Source organism: Micromys minutus, assembly GCF_963924665.1.
Source record: "Micromys minutus genome assembly, chromosome: 15".
NCBI classification, from domain to species: domain Eukaryota; kingdom Metazoa; phylum Chordata; class Mammalia; order Rodentia; family Muridae; genus Micromys; species Micromys minutus.
Window position 1 is genome coordinate 48,259,660 of NC_137984.1, and position 24,655 is coordinate 48,284,314.

Genomic DNA, 24,655 nt, shown 5'->3' on the forward strand with positions numbered 1-24,655 from the left:
CAAGGAAGGTACCTATAGATGTGCCAAAGCAGATAATAAAAAAAAAAACCATACGGCCTCAGTCCTACAATAAGAACTATATATGAGCAACTGAGAAAATCTGGGAGCTGGAGACAGGTTCTTATCCAGAGAAGAACACAACAACCAAATGTTCATCCCTGAAAATATGCATAACCAAACATTATATGTATTTAGGGACATATATATATATATATATATATATATATATATATAAACATATTCATGTAATAACAATTAATAAAAGAGGCCATTAATTTGAAAAAGAGTAGAGGGGTATATGAGAAGACTTGAAGGGAGAAAGTAGAGGTTGTAATTATGTTATATTCTCAAGAAACTGAAATTAGCACCTAAAAGATACATACCTGCTTTGCAAGAATAAGTCTATGCCACAAGCATTCATCTTACAGTTGAAGGTGATAAAATAATTCCATATTAGAGTCTCATATCACATATAAGATGCTGTACACTGTGAGCTTAGTTTCCTCTATAACAAGGGGTTGGAAACATACTGCTCTCCATAAAGACTGGCAAGCTGACTGCTATGACAAAACTAAATAATTCTCTGATTTTTATGCATGTTTCACATCTACAGTACTGCACGGTCATTTCTTTAGATGTATTTGGTTGTCTTTTTTTTCTTTTATTCTTGGGTATTTTATTTATTTATATTTCAAATGTTAGTCCCTTTCCAGGTTTCCCCTCTGCAAACCCCCATCCCATCTTCCTCACCCTGCTTCTATGAGGGTGCTCCCCCACCCACCTATCTACCCCCTTCCACCTCACTGCCCTGACCCTCCCTATACAGGGGCATTGAGCCTTCACAGGACCAAGAGCCTCTCTTCCTATTGATGCCAGATAAGGCCATCTTCTGCTACATATGCAGCTGGAGCCATGAGTTCCTCCATGTGTGCTCTTTGGTTGCTGGTTTAGTCCCTGGGAGCTCTGGGGCTGGGGGTCTGGTTGGTTGATATTGTTGTTCTTTCTATGGGGATGCAAACACCTTCAGCTCATTCTGTCCTCTAACTCCTTCACTGGGGATCACATGCTTAATCCAATTGTTGGCTGCCATCATCCAAATCTGTATTTGTCAAGCTCTGGCCGAGCCTCTCAAAAGACAACTATATCAGACTCCTGTCAGCAAGCACTTCGTGGCATAAGCAATAGTGTCTGGGTTTGGTATCTGTATATGAGACAGATCTCCAGGTGGGGCAGTCTCTGGATGATCTTTTTCTTCAGTTTCTCCTTCATACCTTGTCCCTGTATTTTTTTCAGACAGGAGCCCTTCTGTGTTAAAAATTTGGAGATGAGTAGGTGACCGCATCCTACAACCAGAGGCCTTGCTCAACCTTGGGTATGGTCCCTACAGGTTCTCCCTTCCCTTTGTTGGACATTTCAGCTAATCTCACGCCCATTGGGACCTGAGAGCCTCTTGCTTTTTTGGCATGTGGGTCTTGCTGGTGTCTACTCCAAGCTTTCCATCCTCCATTGCTATACACCTCTGTTCAATTTCCTGACCCTCTGTATATCATCCCTGTCTCCTCCCATACCTAATCTCACCCCCATTTTTTTCCTCCTCCTCTCTTTCTCCCAACTCCCTCCCACTGTCTACCTCATGTGAGTATTTTTCCCCCTTCTAAGAAGGACTGAAGCATCCATACTTTGGTTGCCTTATAATTCAACTGTGGTTGAATTGGTCCTGATGGTTTTCTGATAGGAAAATACTCTCCGTTTCCTATTGACTGATCCAAAAATGCTACATTTCATTCCAACCTGTTCATAATCACCATCACACAATGTCCAGATATTCTTTAAAGCTTTTTGTCTCTTCTTACCTTTCATTTCAGTGATGAGATCATGTCTTAAACCTGATGCTGCATAGTGCTCTGTGCTCTATAGCATATATCCTATCCCTGTAAGATGTTAGGTTCATTTCCGGGCAGGTGAGCCAACAATTGCTGTCTTGCTACCCTCTACATTGACAAGCACATTTGAACTAAGAGACTTAAGTTGATTTGGTATCTGACGGATTTGTCTTGCCATGATTATTGCCTCTTTAGTCCTTGTCATGTGCTCTATAGTGACCCCAACTCTTTTTTCTTTACAACTTAAAAACAGAGAGAATCTATAAATAACTAGAGGTTCTTAGCACTTACCACACTATTTCTCTTCATTTAAGCCTATTTTTATGTATATAGATGTTCATTTGTGTGCAAGTGTATATACCATATGCATGCCTAGTGCCTGTGGAGGCTGGAAGAGGGTGTCCTGAAACTGGATGGTGGTGAGAGCCTATATTGCTTACTGGGAACCAAACACGAGTGTTCTGTAGAACCATTAGCTAGTTGAGATGGCTTGAAAATTCTTAGCCCATAGGTAGTGGCACTATTAGGAGGTATGGGCTTTGTTAGAGGAAGTGTGTCATTGGGGGGATGCGTTTTGAGTTCTCCCATGTTCAGGCTCTGCCCAATGTGGAATGAGAGCTGCCTCCTGGCTGCCTTCAGATCAAGATGAAGAACTCTCAGCTCCTTCTCCAGCACCATGTCTGCCTGGACACAGCCATCCATACTTCCCACCATGTTGATAACGGAATGAACCTCTGCAACTGTGAGCCAGTCCCAATTAACGTTGTTCTTTATAAGAGCTGCCTTGATCATGATGTCTCTTCAAAGCAATGAAAACCTAATTAAGATGGTACTCTTAACCATTGAGTTTTCTCTCATTCCCCATTCTCTTACCTTTACAAACAAGTATTTTTAAGACGTTCTCAATGCCTGAGGACTTGAGAGTATTTTTTTTAAATGTTTCTTCCTAATTTTTCCTTATCCATATTTGACCACAGTTATCATTTCTAAAAATTAAAGAGTCTGAGAGTGTTATGTCTGTCTGTCTTTGCTCATAATGATAAACACATTTAGATAAACTTCATCCTGCAGAAAGGATGACAGCAAAAGCCTTGCCACTGAATCTCTGCCACATTCATTGGCTCCATAGACATCCACATCGAATCTCCACAGGTTCTGAAAGTCCTTCTCAGAGGAAGATGTCTCTTCGTATCTCAGAACAAAGGAACATCAGGGTGCTATTTTCTCCCTTTAACATCTAGAGATTTTTCTATCTAACAAGCATACTTTCTGTTTTTAATTTACTGTATAAAGTAAAGCATAAACAAATTTGCTCATTAAAAATACTAAAATTGAAATAAGTAAAGATTTTACATGTTTTATCTTAAAGAGATTGTAAAACTGCAAAAGTATTTACTATAAAGGAAAGAAAATTTGAGCTTTAAGGATGATGATGGGTATAAACTTTAAAAGTAGCACTAGACTTTATTACGGGAACATGTCTAGGGCTGGAGAGATGGTTCAGTCAATATAAGAGGAAAGGGGGATGTGCATTTGATTCCTAGAGCCCAAGTTTACCAGTCATGTAATAGCATACACTTGCAATCCCAGAATAGGGGAAGTGGAGACAGATGTATCCCTAAACAACAGTGGGCAGTGGACCTGGTCCTAACTGCTGAGCTCCAGATCAGGAGAGACCCTGTCTCAAAGGACAAGGTGAGCATCTTCTAAGGTATGGCACCTAAGACTAAACTCTAGCTCTACATTTACCTGTTTGCACACTTGCACCCACAAACATGCATCCTACTCTCCAAAACACACACACACACACACATACACACACACACATACACACACACACTGTGTGTGTGTGTGTGTGTGTGTGAGAGAGAGAGAGAGAGAGAGAGAGAGTCAGATTTTTAATCTAGATAATTTAACTTTTAATTTGTTATGTGAAGACCTGATGACAAGCAAACCCTATATAATCTCACCTGTTCCACTTTCTTTGTTGGTTAACAACTATTCAACTTTCTTTGCTGGTTAACAACTATTCAGTGTTTCCACTTAGAAGCCTCTTGGTAGCAAAAACATTTACTTGAATGAAATCTCTCACCAGCTGTACATCAGAAATTCCAACTCGGTCACCAACTTTGGTGTAAGGCCTTCCTCTCTTTCCAGATGTAAATTATAATTGTCTCGAGATTTTACCATAATCCTCATATAGTAAAAGACATATCTGAAGCCCTTTGTGCAATTCTAATGGCTCCTGGTTTTAGAATATAAGACTATAACCCTATGTAATCACCCTATCTAGTCTAGCCACTTCTCCAAATAAGAGAAAGGAAATGTTTATTTCCAGTCCTTTGATATGGAACTTGAGAGTCACTTACATAGTATGCATGGCTAATGCTGAGAACTGATTGAAATGTGACCCTCCCACAAGAAGCTCATGCCCACGCTTAGGTTTGTCTTATTCCTTCTCTGGGTGTGTCTCTTTCCCTCCTCATAAAAATACTAAAAATCTATTAATAAACCCCAATTTCACACCCGTGTTTTCAGGCGTACATTATCCTTTCCCCAAAAATCCTTCTTTAAAGTTTAATAAATTCCAAATCTGCTTCTTAGTCGCTCATTCTAAAATTCCTCTCTGCATCAAAGCCCGGAGACCTGATTTTATGTGAGTAGAGGTCTCTGAAAAGAACTCATCAGGCTGCCTCCAATGACAGTGACAGAGTATGTCCCTTCCCTTCCTGCCTCTGACAAGGTCATCTTGTATGATCTGTGTATGTTCTGTCTCCCTCAGTGTTCCTGGACACAGACTGTGCTTGGGTCTCACTGCTATTCTGCAATTGTCTACTTATTAATCTGTCTTTCAAACAGTTCTGCCACTCAGCCATACCTCAGACTAGGCGTTATTATGACGCCTGAATTACCACTTAAAATGCATTTGAAGGAGTGGCTGCATTTATAAACAACCTCCTTCTCCGGGGGGGGGGGGGGGGGGACAGCCCGGCCTTGCCAGCTGGTCCCAGATTTGCGGCTCACCTCCTCTCTCCCTCTCCTCTAACTTTTCTCACTTGTCTGCTCACTCAGTGGTCCAGTCATCCAGCACTTATTCTTTCTCACATAGGCTGTAGTTTTCCACCTTGGGTCTGCCAGGGTCATTCCAATTAAAATACATTCTGTTTGGTATGCAGTGAAAAATCAAGGTCAAGCTTAAATGCTGCTACCTCTGTGCTCCCTAAGCTCTTTGATCATAACACTAATATAGCACGAATCGCATTGTGTCATAGCCAGTGATCTATCTTTCCCACCACACTGAACCCTCTAATGAGCAAGGGCCCTTTGGTTTGTCTTTGTACCTTTGGAGAGGTTAAGTGATTGGCTTAAGATCAAAACACTGGCAGAAAAACACAGATCAACCCTTCCATTCCGCTCCAAACCCAGTGTGCTAAAAATATTGCTTCTATAAGTTCTTTCTGTTTTGACCAAGTTCAAGAATACTTTACTGACATTAACAATGGTGGCAGGTACATGTATTTTTATTGCATCTTTTTAATAGAAGGTATGCCTCAAAAATCTCAGGGAGTGGGGAAGTACTGTGTAGGTAGGTCTTGAGGCTCCTCTTACAAAAATTCCTCAGTGGAAATCTATGTGCAAACTTATAAAATATCACCTCCTGTATCCACATCCCTTCCTTCGCCTATGTCTCAACTCTTTAATAGACTTCTGGAGCACAAGATGAAGGCTAATGAGGGTTGAGTAAGTTCTCTGTCTAAAAGGAAAAGGCCTTTAAAATATAGTTGTCTGAGAACTTATTCTGAAGGAGAAACTGTTTACCAAGCCCAAAGAAGCCAGCAGCAACCAGACTATGCCTGGTCTACTTTTTAGGCTGCACCTCAGACCTCCTGCACATGTGCTGACAATGGTTAAAATACTCAGCAGAGGGCTCCGAGGGTAGGAGGGGAGAAGAGCTTAGTTTAAGGAGACCAAGCAGCTTGAAATTCACGCAGTGGTTTGAGCACAGGTCCAGGAATCCGAGGCTCTCAGAACTGTAATCCTAGCTCAGACACTGATCCCTCCTGCACCCGGGGATAAATTACTCAACCTTTCTGCCTTGGTTTCTAGATCTTCTAAATAGGGGTAATAATCTTGACCTCAGAAGGCCAGCATATGAATTAAACATCTGTGAGGCCTCAGCTTAAAATCCAGCAGAACTAAGCAGACCCAGTAACTCTTTCGATTCTGGTTAGCAAGAACTACTTCTATGCAAGAGACACCTGATTCTAGCAGCTTCCCAAGGAAGTCATAAATGAAAAAAAAAAAAAAAAAAAAAAAAAAAAAACAGAAAGCTAGAAGATAAGCAAATGGGCCATAAAAAATTTTACTTCGCCCCAAACCATCATGTCTGGCTGATCCATTCCTTCTCTCTGATGAGCATTGAGGATGGCCCTTAACAAGCTTTGGAGAGCTGCTGGCCTTCTCTGGCACTAATCTACAGAGTGAGCCCTAGCATACTTTTTTTGATACTAGAAATTATTTTATTGGATACTCCCCATTTCCGAAAAGGATTGGCTTAAGAATTCCATACAAATCTTAATGTGAGAAAAATGCTTTATGTTTCACCCTAGCATATTTTTAGTGTGTATTGTGATAGTTTATAGACATATTTAGTTGGAGAAAGATTCAATTGTGATCACTACTAATAGAGAAGACTTTATCTATCTGAAATTTCTACTGAAAGTACCATTTGGAGCTATGGAAAATAAGATTATTATCTTAGCAATATAATTTAGATATAGAAAAATCAAATAGCTTTTAGAGTAAGTGTGTGCCAGACAATTACATGTAACTCCACATTCATTCTACCAGAGCTGGACTTTCCTGAGGGGAGAGAGGTAATATGTTCTGGGAATAGCTGATTCCAGAGCCAGTGTGATGTCTTTGTTTCATGCTATCTGGCTTTTCTAAGCATCATCTCTCACCTGGGTCTTCTCCTCCACCATAACAACAGAGCACAACACACAATAATGTCTTTCATGTAGACTGGAGGATCTTGGGGTCTCCAGCATGCTAGTCAAATACCCTACCACTGAAGCACGTTCCTGGGTATTTGTCCACAAATGAGTTATCCACTGCTATGCAACAATTTAACCCCAAAATGCAATGGCTTAACATGATTTTTGTTATTTCACAAGTTTTCTCAGTCAGAAATCAGGGTGGAGGATAACTGGGTCCTCTGAACTAAAAACCACAATATAGTCAAGAAGAGTTGTAATCATTGCCAACACTTCATGGGGAAGGGTCTGCTTCCCAGATGACTTGAAACACAGTTGACAGCAGGTTGTCTGCAGTCACAGGGGGTAGGTTATACCAGAACACAAAAAAGTGGGGATCATTGAGGCCACCTGAGGTTACCATACTATGGATTTCTGTATTACAAACACACACACACACACACACACACACACAAACACACACACACACACACACACACACACACACTTTTAATGTTATTAATATTCTGGAGCACTTTTCTTATTAGCAGAAGGTTTACCACCTAACATGTACTTATCTCTTAAAGTGTCATGGTGATTTTTCAAATAACAGTAAAGGAATCAGTAAGACCACTCAAGGAATCATGAAAGTCTCATCAGCTGTGGCTTGAAGAAGGTTGACAAGGAAAGATGAAAGAGCCTTACATGTGATGATAATATCAACTTATCACACAATTCATGCAGACTGAATTTCAAGAAAACTCTACCCTTGAGAAAAGGAGATGTGGAAGCCTAGGAGACTTTGGGTGTAGATCAGTTGAGGCAAATTTATCCAGAATACAAGGCACTCTGGGGTCTTTCCTCTTGGGTAAAGTAGGATTGCAGTGTCTTATGCTGTGTGAATATGTATGAATCAAGAAAAAAACCTGCATCCCATATGTGTGTCCATAGGAAGACCAAATCAAAAATTTTAAATGAGCACTATGGTCAAAGTGAGCTATTCCATCAGATTTCAAAAGCATTTCCAGACTAGTTTTAGAAAAAAGTCATTGCTAAAATGCTTTCCTACAGACCAGCAGTCCCAACCTCTCTGCCCCATAAAATCTCTCAGACACTGAGTCACCAAACAGGCAGCATACACTAGCCAGTCTGAGGCCTCTGACACACACACAACAGAGGACTGCCTGGTCTGGCCTCAGTGAGAGAAAAAGCACCTAAGCCTTGAGACACTAGAGTCCCCAAAGAATGGGGGCAAAGGTGGGGAATGGGGACATCTTCTTGAAGACAAGGCAGGGGCAGTGAGAAATGGGATAAAAACTGTCAGAGGGAGAATAGGAAGGGGATAATGACTGAACTGTAAAAAAAAATTAAAGATAATAATAAAATAATAATGATAATGATAATGATATTAATAATCGAATCAAAATGAACAAACAGAAAAAAACGTGTTTTTCTTCCTGTCCTAGTAATGCATGCACTTGTAAAGCATCTGTGATAGTGTGAGAACTGTGGAAAGCTTGGGATCAAAAACAATCTTATCTCTTTATGGGAACAAGTCAAGCTGCAGAGTCTGCAAAGCATCGATATCATGACTAAAGACTCCTTATTGCAGTAATAACTTACTTCTGAAACTGACCCTGACCTTCAATACTGATGCATATGTATTCATTCAAAGTACACGTGTGTGCAAGTGTGTATATGTATGTATATGTATGTGTATGAATGTATATGCAGCATATGTTCTTGTATAAGTGTATGTGCATGTATTTGTGTGTGCTTGTGGGTGCATGTTTGTGCTTGTGTGTATGTATGTGCATGGGTGTATATGTGCGTATGTGTGTATGTGTTGGTGTGAGTGTGTATGTAAATAAATGTGTATATATGTGTGTGAGTGTATATATGTGTGTATGCATGTGTATAGCAGTTTGTATGAGTTTGTATATCTGTATGTGCTGTATCTGTGTACATGTGTATGCATATGTATTTGTATATGTATATATGTGTGTGTGTATCTATATTAGTATGAGAGTGTGTATGTGAATATATATGAGTATAGATGTGTACATGTATGTGATTATGCATGTGTGTATGTGTTTGGATGAATGTATATGTACCCTCATGAACCTACAGAGATCAGAAGAGGCTATTGGGTGTCTACTTCCCTCATTCTCTACTTAATTATTTGAGATGGTTTTTCCCTGAACATGGATGGAGCTCACTATTTTCACTAGTCTGGCAGCAAGAAAGGCCTGTGCATACATCCTCATGGACATATGGCTCTCACATGGCTGATCTGAATTCAGGTCCTCATGCTTGAGCAGGCAGAGCTCTTACCTTCTGAGCAGTGTATCTAACACGTATCAAAAGAGTCCTATTGGAGCAGAAACTTTCATCCCTGGCAGTCACTTCTAAGATAGTGTTCCTTGTCTCTGCATGCTCTGTGCTTGCTGTTTCCAAACACACAGCTACTTAGAGCATCTCCAGGTTAGCGATGTGAGACAGGATGAACTGCAGAAGACACATTTCCATTTCTGCACCATCAGGGAAAAGATGGAGAAAAATAGGAAGTCCATTTTTTTCCCCTCAAAACGTTGTGTCTTTGATAGATTAGCTGCTGACATAGTAGAGAAAAATTCCCTTCCGTGAGGGTTTCAAAGCATCGCTTATGCATCTGAAAAAGCAGAAAGTCATTCTGGCCAGTAGTTGCAACTCAGTGCAGCATGCACTGACTTAAGTGGGGAGAGAGAGAGAGAGAGAGAGAGAGAGAGGGAGGGAGGGAGGGAGGGAGGGAGGGAGGGAGGGAGGGAGGGAGAGAAAGAGAGAGAGAGAGAGAGAGAGAAAGAGAGAGAGAGAGAGAGAGAGAGAGAGAGAGAGAGAGAGAGAAGGAACTAAACCTTCCTTCTCTTTCCTTACAAGACAATGTCTTTTCAATCTGGGGGTCAAATTGGAAGTGATCAGGCCCTGTGCTCGTGCGAACCATGTTGTATGAGAGCTGAGACCCATGTGGGTGCACACTGGTTTCTCAAGCTGCCACAAATACCACCTCAGCCTAGACATTAAGTCACAGAGATGTTTTATCTCTCCATTCTAAAGATTGTATGTTTGAAGTCTTGCCTTTAGCCTGCAGGACAAAGTCTACTATAGGTCTCTTTCCTAAGCTTGTGGGTTGTTTTCTTCTAGTAGTTCCACATTGCCTCTTTGTGTATGCTTGTATCTAAATTGCTCTTTTCCTAAGAATATCGCCACGATGGACTACGTTCCATCTTTCTGAACTACTTTATCTAAGTGACCTCTGCGACCCCCAAGCCCTCTTTCACCAAATAAGATCACATGGGGATTTCCACACATAAGCTTAAGAAGAACGCAGTTCAAACTACGAAAGATTTTTGTCATTGTTTTGAATGTTTTGTTTTTGAGACAGGAGTCTCATGTAACTTCAGTTTGGTCTCAAACTTTGTTTTGTAGCTAAGGATGACCCTGAAGTTCTGATCTTCCTGCATCTGCATGCTAAGGATTTATGGGCATATGCCACCATTGGCTTAAACACTGGAGATGGCACCGAGGGCTCTGTGCATGCTAGACAAGCACTCTTCTATCTGAGTTGCATGCTAAGCCCCCATAGAATAGCTTTAATATACAACAAAACACTGCAAACTGTATGATGTTTTAGGAAAACAATTCTGATGCCTGAAAGTACCAGAATCAATGTGCGGGTAGACTCGGTTGTCTGGTACATTTTTCCTCCAGAGATGGCTGCCCTGCCCTTGTGTCCTCACAGATGGCTGTCCTGCCCTTGTGTCCTCACATGAGCAAAAGTACAGGGACATCCATGGTTCCTCTTTGCAAGGGAATTAATCTCATCCATGTAAGAAATAATACCAATGATAACTATTTTTAAGTTTCTGAAGAACTTGGCTAGAAAAGAAGAATATGAGTTTTTTCGGGGATATTCTAAAATATAAAACAAAACTAAGCATATGTAGTCATGGAAATAAAAATTACATTTAATATAGGAAATGTGTTGAGAGTCCAGTAATTAAATAGTAATGTTAAATCTTATCATTAGTAGTAACTGCCTGATGGACCTTGGTCCATTCTTTAGTCTGCCTCTCTCCTTCCCTATTATCTTGCAGTACAAAAGAGCAATGACAACTGTTTCCATGGCTTCTATAGGACCCTAATAAGATCATGAGCATTCAGCCTCTAGCTCTGGGCTCAGGAATGCCCATTACTAATATAATCTCTACTAATTCTTGCAGTTTTCCAGTTACTGTAAAATGCTGAAATCATTCCTGCAATCAAAAGAGTGGCTGTCAGGCCACACTCACCAGATATCACTGGAAATTTTATACTGTTGGGGGTTAGACAATTTTTAAAGTAAGTACTTTACTGTTTCAGAAACACAGAAGATGGTGGAGACAGGTTGCGGTTTATGTCTTCTAACCCCAGCAAAACCAGAGTTGCCAGTGCTTGATTGTATCTCACTCCTTAGATACTTAATTTCATAAGCTGCAGTGCTATTTTCCCTTGTCATGTGTTTGATTAATGTTGAAAATACCTGTGCAAACACCAACATCAATTTTAATGTAATCTTCAATGTCAAATATTATCCCTGCAAAAGCAACACTGAATTATATACTGAGATATCACCTACTTATCACTGAATGTCTTTAACTTATTATTGCATTTTATTTTCTCTCTCTCTCTCTCTCTCTCTCTCTCTCTCTCTCTCTCTCTCTCTCTCTGTGTGTGTGTGTGTGTGTGTGTGTGTCTGCTACAAGCATACCATGGCACACCCATTGATAATTGAAGGTAATTTTCTCTCATCTTCTATAATGTGGATCCTGGGAATCACACACAAGCTATCATTCTTGTCAGTAAGAGTCTTCACCCACTAGGCCTTCTCATCCACCCTAATGCATTTCTTTAAATGCAGATCCCTTGTGGACTTATTGCAAGAACCATGAATCAACTCCTTCCTGGTGTGAAGAAATATAGACAATGATCCTCCATTGACTTCCTTCTAAGTCATCAAGGCATCCCCGGGGAACCCTATTACAAGATCAGAGGGCAGTTTGCAATAAGAATACAAAAGTAACAAGGTAGGAAGCCTTCCATTATTAGCCTCCTGGCTTCCTACTGAACACACAAGTGGATATTTATCTTCTGAAGTGTACAAACTGTGATGGACAAGCAGAAGCTATTGAAGAAACAAGTAGATGGGCTTCTAACCACGTGTTCAATGCAAGAGCCCATAAGTGGAAGGGTTTCTAAGCTTAGCACTGAAGGTTAGTAGACAGTGATAGGATTAAGGGCAGGGGAGAAGACTGTGGAAGAGATAAAAATGAAAGTGTGATGTTTAGAGAGAGAGAGAGAGGCCAGACATAAAAGGAAGAAGTCAAGAATTCACTTGAGTTCAGAAGCAGTGAGGTCTGCTGGGACATCTCATGAACTATGAGAATGCTCACTTGTGCCTCAAGTCTTGTACATGAATGCAGAATGACAAGTCTACACATTAAGATCTTTTACTCAAACAAATAAATCTAAGACATCATAATGCACCCCACAATAAGATGAAAACTCTAATTTCTTTGTGTTGATCTTCTAAAAGCCAATCTCTGTATCCCCGTTTCTTTGCAGTAAACACACTGCCCTGCACTGTAGAAATGTGTAGCCTTGGATCACGACACACTTCTCCTTTTAAAAGAAATGAAGGATGATGTTTTTCAACACAGGGTGGTTTTTCCAATGGAAACATGAATAGAAATGGACTTGCTTTATTAAGGAAAAAAAATGAGCTCTCTCTGGTTCTCTGGAGAAGATCCCAGACAGAAGTGTGGGAATCTGACAGACACTCAAATTTTGTTGACAAATCCAATTCTGTTCTCCACTTCCTGCTCCTTCCTTGTGTTTTCAAAGTGCTTCTTCATGCTGGTGAACACAGCCTAAATGCATCAGTTCATTTCACACCGAGTGCCCTTGTTACCCACCCTCTCTCTGCCTCAAATGGCCTTGTCCTTGACATCCAGTGCCCCGTTTCCCAGGTAACTGCCCACACATACTTCAAGACTCATCTCTTTTAAATTTCTCCCATGCCCCCGGATCATACTTGGTCACTCACTTCTCTGGGTTCTTATTTTAACCCTTGACTGCTGTGCAGTCTGCTGCACATTTAAGAACACTGCTCTTTCTCCTATTGCAGATATTTGATCCAATCATCTTGGGATGCATGAATGTAAGAATATTCAGATAAATGAGGCCTAGTTCCAAGCTTTAAGGCATGGATTTGGGAATTAGACCTGCCTGTTACAAACCTTTCTGAATGCTACCAGATGTGGGAAATTTTGGAAGTGACATTATGACTTTCTCAGTTTTTCAATTATAAAATGGAAATCATAATACTATATGAAAAATCATAAAGTGCATGTTTAATACATGTCATGGCAGCCCTAGTTTTCCATGTGCATGTGTGTGTATGCGCGGATATATATATATATATATATATATATATATATATATATATATATATATATATATATATATATATATTTAAATATGGTTTTATTAAAGGCTATCACCAGTACCTGAATAACCTGGCTCAAATTTCTATTACTAGAGTGTATCCTCTGTAACTTCCTCCTATTAAAAACATCAAAAATAACTTGAAGTCCAGTTGACCACCAACTCCCTTTTCATAGTTTTTAATAACGTATTTAAAAAAAAAATATTGTAAAGAACTTTACACGGAAAAGGTTAAATTGTCCCGTGTGGGTGGAAAAGGGCTCAGCTTCAGGGATCAGGGTGGAGCAAGACCATGCCCCCATGCTACAGACAGAGAGGTATAGGACTGCCCCCTTCCAGACCCCAGTGTTTCCAACAAGCTGAGCCATCACTGCCAGTTGAGTCTTAGCTAGAACTACACTCACTGTATTAGTTTCTCCCATTCACCTGTCAGCTTGCCTGTCCCTGACCCACCCACTTTGGACCTCTGCTTCCTGTCCCTGACCCACCCACTCCAGACCTCACTTCCTGTCCCTGACCCACCCACTCCAGACCTCACTTCCTGTCCCTGACACACCCACTGCAGACCTCACTTTCTGTCCCTGACCCACCAACTCCAGACCTTGCTTCCTGTCCCTGGCCCACCCACTCCAGACCTCACTTCCTGTCCCTGACCTACCCACTCCAGACCTGACTTCCTGTCCCTGACCCACCCACTACAGACTTCCTGTTCTTCTCAAATATTTGCTTCCTCCTCTCTGCCGCGCTGGTGATGCGAGGAGGAAAAAGCTCCAGAGTCCTTAAAGGCCATTTTGCCCCACCTTGGCACCCTCTTGGGCTGTGGCTGCTGGTGCTTTTGCCCTACCCTTCCCTCTCTTGTGGCCTCCTCAAACTTCCACAACAACCGGAAGGCCTCCGTGTTCACAGAGACTCACCTGCAAGCGGTGCCAGGTTCCTGTGAGGCCTGGAGGAAAAGGCAGGCTGAATGTAAACCGAGAGCGGCCTCTGCTTCTCGAAGGCCCCACAGAGAAGATACTGAGGGTCACTGTGACAGTAGCGCCACCCTCATCCCCGCCCAAGCTTTATCCTTTGATATAGCACTTGTTTAGGAATAGGTAGAGCAAATGAAATTCTGACAGGTGAGATCTGCAGGACTGAAGCGGCAGATATTGTCCATGATCCACTTGTAGATCACAGAGTGATCCTGGTGACCTTGTGTGTCTGATCATGAAGATCAGAAGACAGGGAGAAAGACTAGACAGTTTAGGCACAGGAGTACCTTTCATCTGAGCACTCCGGAGGCAGAAGCAAGTGGATCGCTGTGTGAGGCCAGCCTGGTTTACATAGAGAGACCCTGTCTCAAAACAGAGCAGAACAAAAACAACAAAACACCTGAGTTGTACCCAATTACTGTCATACAAGTAATAATGTTTATCATCTTGGGACATAGTCATTATCTCCTCCGTATGAGTGCTTACAACATTTTACTCTTTGTCTCCAGGGGATTTTAACATGACCTTTCATCTGGATGGTCATTTTCTTCAGGACAGCTTTAACTCCTTCTTCTCATTTCTATAGATTCCTTCTAGTGAAAACCCTGAGGTTCATGTTTAGCACCCCTCACAGGACTGCACTGGTTAGCTATCTCCTCGTGTCACCGTCGGCATCACGCCTTTGCATTTCTTTGCTACTATCCCTCTTTGCATCTCGTTCATCACACACATTTATCACCGAAAGACACTTGGCAACCCACTTGCACTCCTGCAAAACATGTGCACCAAAGCAATCGACAGATGTACTGTTTGCACAGTAATTTCTGCACAGAAATGCAACCTGGAAAGTTTGTCCCTCCTAATCACAAGGTGTTGTATTTCCAGTCACATCAAACAAAAGGGGGGGTCATTCAGTCTGATGCCACCCAGAGAAGGATCCTACCCTGTCCCCCTTTTCTTCTCTTTCCCTCTCCCTCTCCATCAGCCATGCTTGCTTTTTCCTGTCTTCTTTCCCCATTTTATGTCTATTTATTCTCCTCACAATCCCAGTCACATCCTTACGGGGTCTCAACTTGACTGAAGCCACCAGAATTGTGTTTCCTGACAAGTATCCTTTCTGAAAGGATAGCAATGGGTCCACAGTGATCGTGTAGATTCTGGAATCTCTGCTCTTCTCTGGTTTCCGGTTCCTAAGAGTAGAAGATCTATAAGAAAAATCTCATGTTGCTAACATTAATTCTTTCTTATAATGTATCTGGATATGCAATATTTTCATGTTTTCTTATTATGAGAACAAGAAAAAAACAGATGTTCAACTATCATAATTTTTGGGTAGTGGTAATTAGTCATTCTAGGAAATACCAAAAATCAAGGATTTGGGACTTTTATGAAAAATACTTATTTTCCCAGACACATTCTCACAACCATGGGTTTCCAGTAAATTATTACGAAGGACCGTGGGACAGAGATAATCTGGGCTAGTGTCTCACAGTGGTTTTCCAGGGAACTTCTTCAGAAGCAGATCCCTGGTTCTCACTTTAAATCTCCCACAGCAGAAACAAGCATGGGGATGCATAGTCATAAAATGGCACTGAGAAATTGCATTTTCAACAAGTTGTCTGGATGATGCTAATGGGTTCTGATATTTGGGAACCACAGCTGCCTATCTACCTCAGGTTCTAAGACAGAATTCTCAAGTGTACCCGGGACCCCTCTGCCGAAGTTTGCTTTTTGACACAGGTTCAGGTGAGACTTTTGCCTTTGGCTGTTTGTAAGAGAAAATTCTCAGTGCTCCTAGAGACTTCACTGGAACAAAAAACAAAAGACAGCTGGACTGTATAAGCACCAGAGAACTGGGCACTATGTCTTAAAATAGCATATATATACATACATACATACATACATACATATACACACATAATGTATATATTTGTATATATATATATATATATACATATACTTACATATACATATAAGTATACATATATACTCTAAACATAAGAAGATAAAATAACCTGAATGGTTTTCTTTCTTATAACTAAAACTATGGTAGGTATGGCCACGTAAAAGCAAGCAGCGACCTTTGTTTTATCTAAAGTAGTATAGAAAGCACACTTGCCAATTCCAAGGGAGAGCAATGACTCAGGTACAAACCAATCTCCCTGCCATGCCCTCACTCCATATTTCTCAAAGATGAATACTCTAACTTCAGGACCATTCAAGGAGGGATAATTTGTCTGACTCTCAAAACATACATGCAGAGGAGCACTTAAAAGCACATCTTCAAATATATCTTATCCTTCTCAAAGCTCTCCCTTGTGATTTTTCACAAATCATCTTCTGGTTTTCCATGACAACAGAACAAGAAAAAATATTGTTAATAATCAACAGTTGTTTCACTGGACAATATAGTACTGTTCCACAATATGCAAGAAAGAATTCCTATTCAAGATTTAAAAACCAAGCTTGCTTTAAATATTCCCTTTTGCTATATTGTCCATGAGTCCTTTCCCAAAATACTTTGTTGGGATACTTGATTTACAGTGAAAAGTGTTGGGTTGTGGGACCCAGTGGAGGTGACAAGACCTCAAGTTGTGCCCTCATAAGTGGATATTTATGAATATAAACTGATTGTGATAATTTGAGACTGTGAGAATCATTTCTAAATCTTGGTCATCTCTCTTTTCTATTTATCGTGAAATAACACATTCTTTGGGAGACCTTCAGCAGATGTCTGCTCCTTGATCTTGGTGTTCCTAACCTCTAGAGGCAGCAGAGAGACAGGAAACCATGTTGCTATAAATTATAGAATGCAGAGCTTGCTGCTAAAGGAATTGCTACATAGCGATTTCTCCTGAACTGGACTATTCCTTCCAGGGATGTTGGGGAGAGGAGAGGGAGCAGTTCATGAGATGTAAGAATTAAACAAACCTCACATTTCTGGGAAAGCTGAAGTCTAAGAGTCACATTGTTCTTCTCCACAGCTGTAGACTCAGTAAACAACTACTGACCAGCTGGGCTGTCTACAGGAAACTCAGAGACCTGATCAGCTGCTTAAAGCCATGCAGAGAGCTCAGGTTACAATTTCTTTCTCTCCTCCCACTCTTCCTCCTTCTCTTCCTCTTCTTCCTTTTTTTCTTTGTCTTTCTGTCTCTCTCTTTCTCTGCCTCTCTCTGCCCCTCTCTCTGTCTCTGTCTCTCTGTCTCTCTCTCTCTGTCTCTCATTCTCTCTTCCTTGCCTGTGTTGGCATGGCATGTGCTTTTGGCTAATACAGCTGATTTTGAGTTCTACATGTTCCTCCTGTAAGTAGTCTGTCACCAACAGTAATCCCAGTAAACTCACTGGTTCACACTGGTATAATTGCTACATTGGTCTGTGGCAGGTTGACTGTCTGGCATGAGTATATTCATGTGTTATGTAAGAGAAAGGCTCATATAACAGTAACGTAACGACTCACATTCAGCTGATTTACCCAATGCTGTTGCCCTCTTCCCGACTGCAGCGGTTAACAACACAAGTCAGAATGTAAACTATAGTCCACGAGTCAGTCTTCTCCATCTGCTCATGCTGTACTGTAAATCAAAAAAACAGCAAAGGCCTAAAATAGGAACATCAGTTAGTATTTTCAGTGTTATTTGGACCTTAAATAATTGCATAAATTAGTATAGTGAATGCTCTATGAACCGTGAGTTTTATATAAGGAAACAAATGTTCAAGTACTATCTGACTTACCTCAGAGTCATCTGATTACCTCCATATGTATGCAAATTAAAAACAAATCTAAAAGATGCTGCAGCCAAGTACAACTAATATGTTGAAAATATACATATAAGTTTATTCTGTATCTATGTGACATATAAGTTATGTGTTTCAATAAATCAATTCGTTTATGTTTTTTGATTCGCTTAGCATCTGCATGTAATATAAAAACATAACTTTGTTTAATAATAAAAAACCAGCAAGCTCTCTCGGTACAATTGGAGATGTGTCACTTGGTACAAGATACATTAAAATGGTATGAGGCTACTTGTAAGGCTCAAGCATTATTAAATGCAGTTTCCAACTGTAGCTGAAGGAGGTAACACAAATCAGGTCTCTCACTGGCATTTTAAATGTAGAGAAAGGATATTTCCATATGAAGCAGAGCTATTTATAAGCCAGGAATAACCACCAGACTAAACCAAATATCTCTTTGCATTTATGGTTCAAGACAACTGAGTCAAAAGAAATCAGAGCAGCCCCTTGCAGTACTAAATTTAAAAGACCATGATACTGTCTCACTATTTATGTGTGACTGTTCCAGGACCTCTACATCCACATAAAGCTTGTGAAACAAAGATGAGCTAAGATCCCCCAGGATTACCTTGTTAGGACTAGCTTTCCAGCAAGGACAATAACTAAGACACACTTAAGGGAGGATCCCCCCCACACCGGTCTCCTAGCTCTAAGAGTAAAGTCATTCTGAAAAGTTTAGGAGCCACTCAACTGGTGCTGAACTTCCCAGAACACCTCCAGTGCTGTCACCAAATTTTATAAACCCAGGGAATATCACCATTTCCCCTTACAGACACACACACACACACACACACACACACACACACAAACACACACACACTGATAGGTTGGATTATATACCCATTAGCTCAGACTTATACCTAAGCAAATATCAGATATTCGTAGGGTTATCATATCAGCCTTAATTCATCAACTGACAGCCAGGACCAGAAGCAACAAGTTCATGATCATTCCATGGGAACACACATATCCCCAGTCCTTGGGGATTCTCTTACTTGGAGTCTACTGTCTTATATCAATTTCTTCCCTCACTATACTTTCAAAATATATGACCATAATAAGAATGCCATCTAGGCTGGTTAAGGAATTTGCTCATTAAAAAGCCAACTCTCAGCTAAATGAAGAGCCAAAGATCATTACAGGTGACAGAGCATGGAATGTCTGAAATGAGAGCCTCCCACAAGGCCTCAAATATCACCTTGGCCATTTATGAGTCTCTTGGTGTCTATTTTATACCCCATTTATTTAAAACAGCTTTGAGAGAAGGTCATTCAGGTATTTGGATGTGGGTTAACTTCTAAAATGAACCATGGTTTATTATTCTTCTTATTGTCCATTTACTAAGGATAGTATACTAGATGGTTGAAGTCTATGGCCTCATTTGAGAAAGTGCAAAAACAGCACTTTCATGCCGGTCATATTGGGACGAATATCTTGATATTTAAGGCTCTAACTCTGTAGGAAAGAGTGCTGATTTTGTGCATATAAATACATCTGTGCCACATCTTTCTAACTCTGGAGCATAATATTCTAACTCAGGCAGAGGAGAGCCGCCACAAAAGAACATTAGTTTCTGCAGCGATGTTCTCTTTAAATGAATTGGATCTATAAGACAATCTTATCAGGCTTGTTTTAATATAAGTGGCAGCTTTATGTGGAAGCTCAAGAGCAGGAAGTGAAGGGTACCATGCTGCATCATAAACCTGCAGGAATTTTACAAGCTGCGATAATGAGAACCCATTCCCTTGTTAGGGGCTGTGGTGTCAAAACCAAGTTTTCCAGGAAGTTTCACAAAGTAGTCTCCACCAATGTTTTATTTTTTTAATACATTGGCAACACAATAGCACCCAACAGCATCTCACGGTGCCCGGAAAGGTTTGTAAATTCATGTGAAAATGAAGCATCTGCCTCTGGTAGTCAGGAAAGCCTGTGGGTAATTGAAGAGTCATTTTAAATGCTGATTTATTTTTTTTAAACGTTAATGTTTGCAAACTTTCTCAAGTTTCTTCCCATCCTACTGAAACTAATTGGAGAGGCATACTTAAACAAGAAAGTAACTGATGCACGGTTGTAAGTAATATGTTTGTCTTTATTCAATTTTCTTTGTTTTATTTTGTTGACTTTTGTCTAGGCGGAAACTCGACACACCTAAAATGGCCTCCAACTCTTTATGTAGGTAAAGATGACCATAACCCTCTGCTCCCACCTATCAGGAGCTGGAGTTACAGGCACACAGCGTGTTCCACCTGGCTTGGAGAAGAGTTTTTATGACATTTCCCCACAAGTGGTAATTCAGGACCTGTAGTAATCAAAGATCAAAAGATGAAGGCCCGTCACTCCCACATCTCTGCAGGGATCTAAGAAGAGTTCAGTGTGTGGCTCAGAATGTAGAAGAATTGAGAGTGGGGCATGGGACATGCCCAGAGTCCAGCTTAAAACTCTCAAAGGTGAATGAATTTATTAGTCTGGAAATAGAAGGGCTTATAAATTTAAATGTAGACTCATGTTGCAGCAGTGCTAAGAGAGTCCAGGAATAAAAGGTTTGTGAGGGTTGCCAGTGGCCATCTGCCTTCATCCCATGATGCCCTTCAGGTGATGGACAGAGTCATGCATGACAGAAAACACTTTGCACTGGAACCAGTTAAAGTTTCTAACTGTAGAACATACTGAGGATTCTGGACAGGCTACATAGGGTTGGAGGTCAGGAAACATTCAAGTTAGGACATGAAGAACTAGAGGAAGAAATGATCCAATGGTCTGCTAATCAGGGATAACTGTGGCCATTGGATATGGTGAAAATAATCTATTCAGTACATGTATAGAATGGAAAATAATAATCTGGGAAGGTCTAACTGTCTTATAAAGTCAAAACTGAAGAAGAGATACATTTTTTAAATCACAGTGTATACACCGTGATACAAGCATATGGTGAGCACCATTTATATTTTAGCTAGATGAGCAAAGTGGGCACAATTTTATTTAAAACTACAAATGATTTTAAGCATTGTATTCTATTATTTCCCCCAAGACCAGCACCCCCCAGCTGCTCCAAATGGTGCAGAAAAATGAAATTATCCAATTCCCTGGCAAGTCTGTAGCATTCAGCTTCTGGGCTTTGTTAATTCTCCTTCTCCTGGGGTTCCAAGGGAGGCCCAAGAGCAGAGTGAAGGGGAAGAGAGAAGAGAGGAATTAACAAGCTTCCTAACAGATTGCTACCCCTACATCTTCCAAGGGAATCGGTTAATTTCACTCTGTGCCTCCATTCAGATTTCCTCATGTTTGAAGAAGGCACCAATTAAATAGATGGAGAAGGGAGACAAGGCAGTTGGGTGGAAAAGAGGAGGATGGATAGAATTTATTTGAGTACCCACAGTCTGAAGAACTTCCCTACAACCCTCAAGCACCAGTATTTAATGTGGTTTTGTTGTTGATGTTTGTTTTGTTTTTGAAAATTCTCTTAGGACAGATTTTATTTTTATTGACTTATGTAATGACTCTTAATTTTGGTAACTGTTTCCATACCTTAGGATCTGGGTGAAGCTCCCCAAATTCCATTGTCTAATGGAACTGACGCCCAGGGATGGCAGCTGTATGATCTACACAATTCTCTTGTGCTCTCTTCACACCTCCACCTGCTCCGAACAAGCGTTTTAAGGTGGAAAATGAGGAATCTACACACTGCCTCAAATGACAAAACCATAATACATGTGAATAGGGAAACTACAAGACTGGTAAGTGCAAGGGGACAGAAGGAAAGAGACTATGACAGTAGCAAGTGCACAGAAGTTCCCAAAGGACAATGGCCAACAAACCTTTATCGATAACAAGAAAGGGCATTGGTTACACATTCGATTGTGTCACAAGACTGCAGGCAAATCCTCATCATGACCCCAGAAGTGAAAACCTCTATGTATAGGCGCTCTATGAAGCACTGGGGTCTTAAAAGATCCTAAGAATATCTCTTCTTGGTCCTCTTAGATAGAACTCAGAGAATCACTTTTTTATTAGCACGTTTCTACAAATTTGGCCCAAGTCAACCAATATCATAAAGACCCAAGAATGTAGAAAGTATTGTTGACAGCTATCGCTGTGAAATTGTAAATGTATCACTTTGGTTCTGGACTGCAAACAAAACCTAAGTCCATGGCTGTCTGGGTGGATTCCCTACGTGGCCCTAGAAAAATTACTAGACTAAGAAAGAAATTTTGAAGAAAAAAAATTGTCATAAGAACTACTGAGTAAAATTCTTGTATTAAAGAATGCAACTCCATTTCATAGACTTGGTGCCTGACAGGATAAATGTTCACTATCAATGAAATGATGGCCAGAGTGATTGAAACGTAAACATGGGCATGTCTAAGACCAAAAGGTATACAGAAGCCAGATCATCAATGGATTTTCAAAGCAGTTTTATATCAGTACAACCTTAAGTTCAGAGACTTAAACTAGAGACTCAGGAGTCTTATCTCAAACTTACACAATCAGAATCCCTGTGAATGGCACCCACAAAATTATTTCAGAATTGCCAGGTATTTTTTCATTAATGATATTTTAGATAGGTTAAGTCACTTGTCAGTTAATATCTCAGAGCAGAGTGCAGAACCTTGAGTGTCTTGTGTGTCTATATCAATTTTACTCCTTTATCTCCATAATCAGCCCATATTACACTTGGGGACATACCTTTATTGTTGTTTATTCTTATTCTTCTTATTGTTGCTGTTTGATGTTCCATTATAAATTCTTAATATATTCCACTGCTTTCTCCTAAACTCTGGTTCTTTCTGGAAGATGACATGGAAACACTGAGTTCATCCATTTTCTACAGACTCCTAATGCTAATCTGTTGTCATTTTGATTATATAGACCCGAATAGTCAACCCAGAGGTACAAGCTTCCATCTAAGTATATCGGAAATGTGGTAAACCTAGACATCATTGTGAGCTTTTAAGCACAAAAAAAAGCAACAGATTTACCTTCCTGTCTGAAAGAACGGGAAACAAGTTGTATAAAACAAGAATCTGAGAACGCAGGGCAGCAGAGGCCAGCGCTTTCTGCAAGGTAAGGCAGGAGATAATTCCAGAAAAGCTGCAGCTCATTCCCCAAGGGGCTTCCAGGCCATCATGGAGAGCAGAGATCCCGACAGCTAAAGAGAGGTCAGACCATCAGAGGATCTTATCTTGCTATGCTGGAATTAACTTAGAAATCAACACTAGTTGAGGTCCCTGAAAAAGTCCCCAAATATTTGGAAAAGAAATAACCCTCTCTTAAATAAACCATCAGTCAGTGAAGAGGTTCAGAATGGAAAGAGAAATGTTTTGAGCTGCTCTGGCATGGCTCTTAAGCGGTCTCCGAAGTGCATGAGTGGAAGATCTGGTTCCCAAGCACAGCGGCGTGGAGCAGTAGGACCTTTGTGGGTAGGAAATCATGACTGCTGTGTTCTCAGAAGTCGATTAATACATTTATAGACTCGGGTCCTAATGGTTTGGGAGAAATGATTTTTATAAAAATGAACATCTCTCCAGCCCATATTTCCTTTTTAGAGACAATTTTCTCAGAGATGGAAAGACAGGTAAGTAAGAAACAATGGCCTGACTCATGTCAGTTAGCATAGCCCTGGTGAGCAGTGCTCACTGCCGTGGAGCCTCAGGATGATCCTCCAGTATTTCCAGACATGAAGAAAACACCTCTATGCAGTGTCCTTTATCCTCCAAAGAGTTTCAGAACCCCTCTTTTGTAGCTCAGGTCAAAGAAAACCACCTCCTTTGTGCTCAGTACTCATTTCTTTAGACCCACCCAGATGGTTTCACAGAGATATACTTGGAATCTGTCTTTTCAGGATATAGCTAAAATAACCAAGTGTTTGTCTGTCTGCCAACCATCTGTCTTTACATCAGTTTTCAGACTAGTTCAGCAGTAGTTCCTTGAAAACAAACACCTATCAATAATCACATCTTTAATCAGAAAATCCATCCTCAAGAGATTAAAGTATCCAATGTTGAAAGAAATGTATGCCTTCTTTGCTTTCTCATCACTATGAGCAAGACAGATGATTTCTAAAACAAAAAATATATGGTGTTATTGGCTCATAAATATACAATATACTTATCAATGAATCTAGAAGTTTAATAGCCAAAGTCATCATGTTATACAGAAAACTATAATTAGCTTATGACCTAAGTGTGCTTTATGTTAAATAAATAACAAACTCAATTAATTTGGAAAATCAGTTAATTTAAAGGCTTTTGCCTAATTGTCTCGTGAGTGAAATTCAAATAAGAATAAAAGGACCAAAAACAGAAAAGAGAAAAATGGGATAAACAATCTTAAACAACAAAAATCATTTAAACATTTAACATGTACTTTAAAAATTACTGAGTACATCTATAACTTTTAAAGATGAAGAGAAGGCCATTTCATTACACATGATTCATACAAAAGAATTTACATATTTTTACCTATATTTATAAGAAAATGATTAACTTCACACAGCAAAAATAAAATGCTAGAA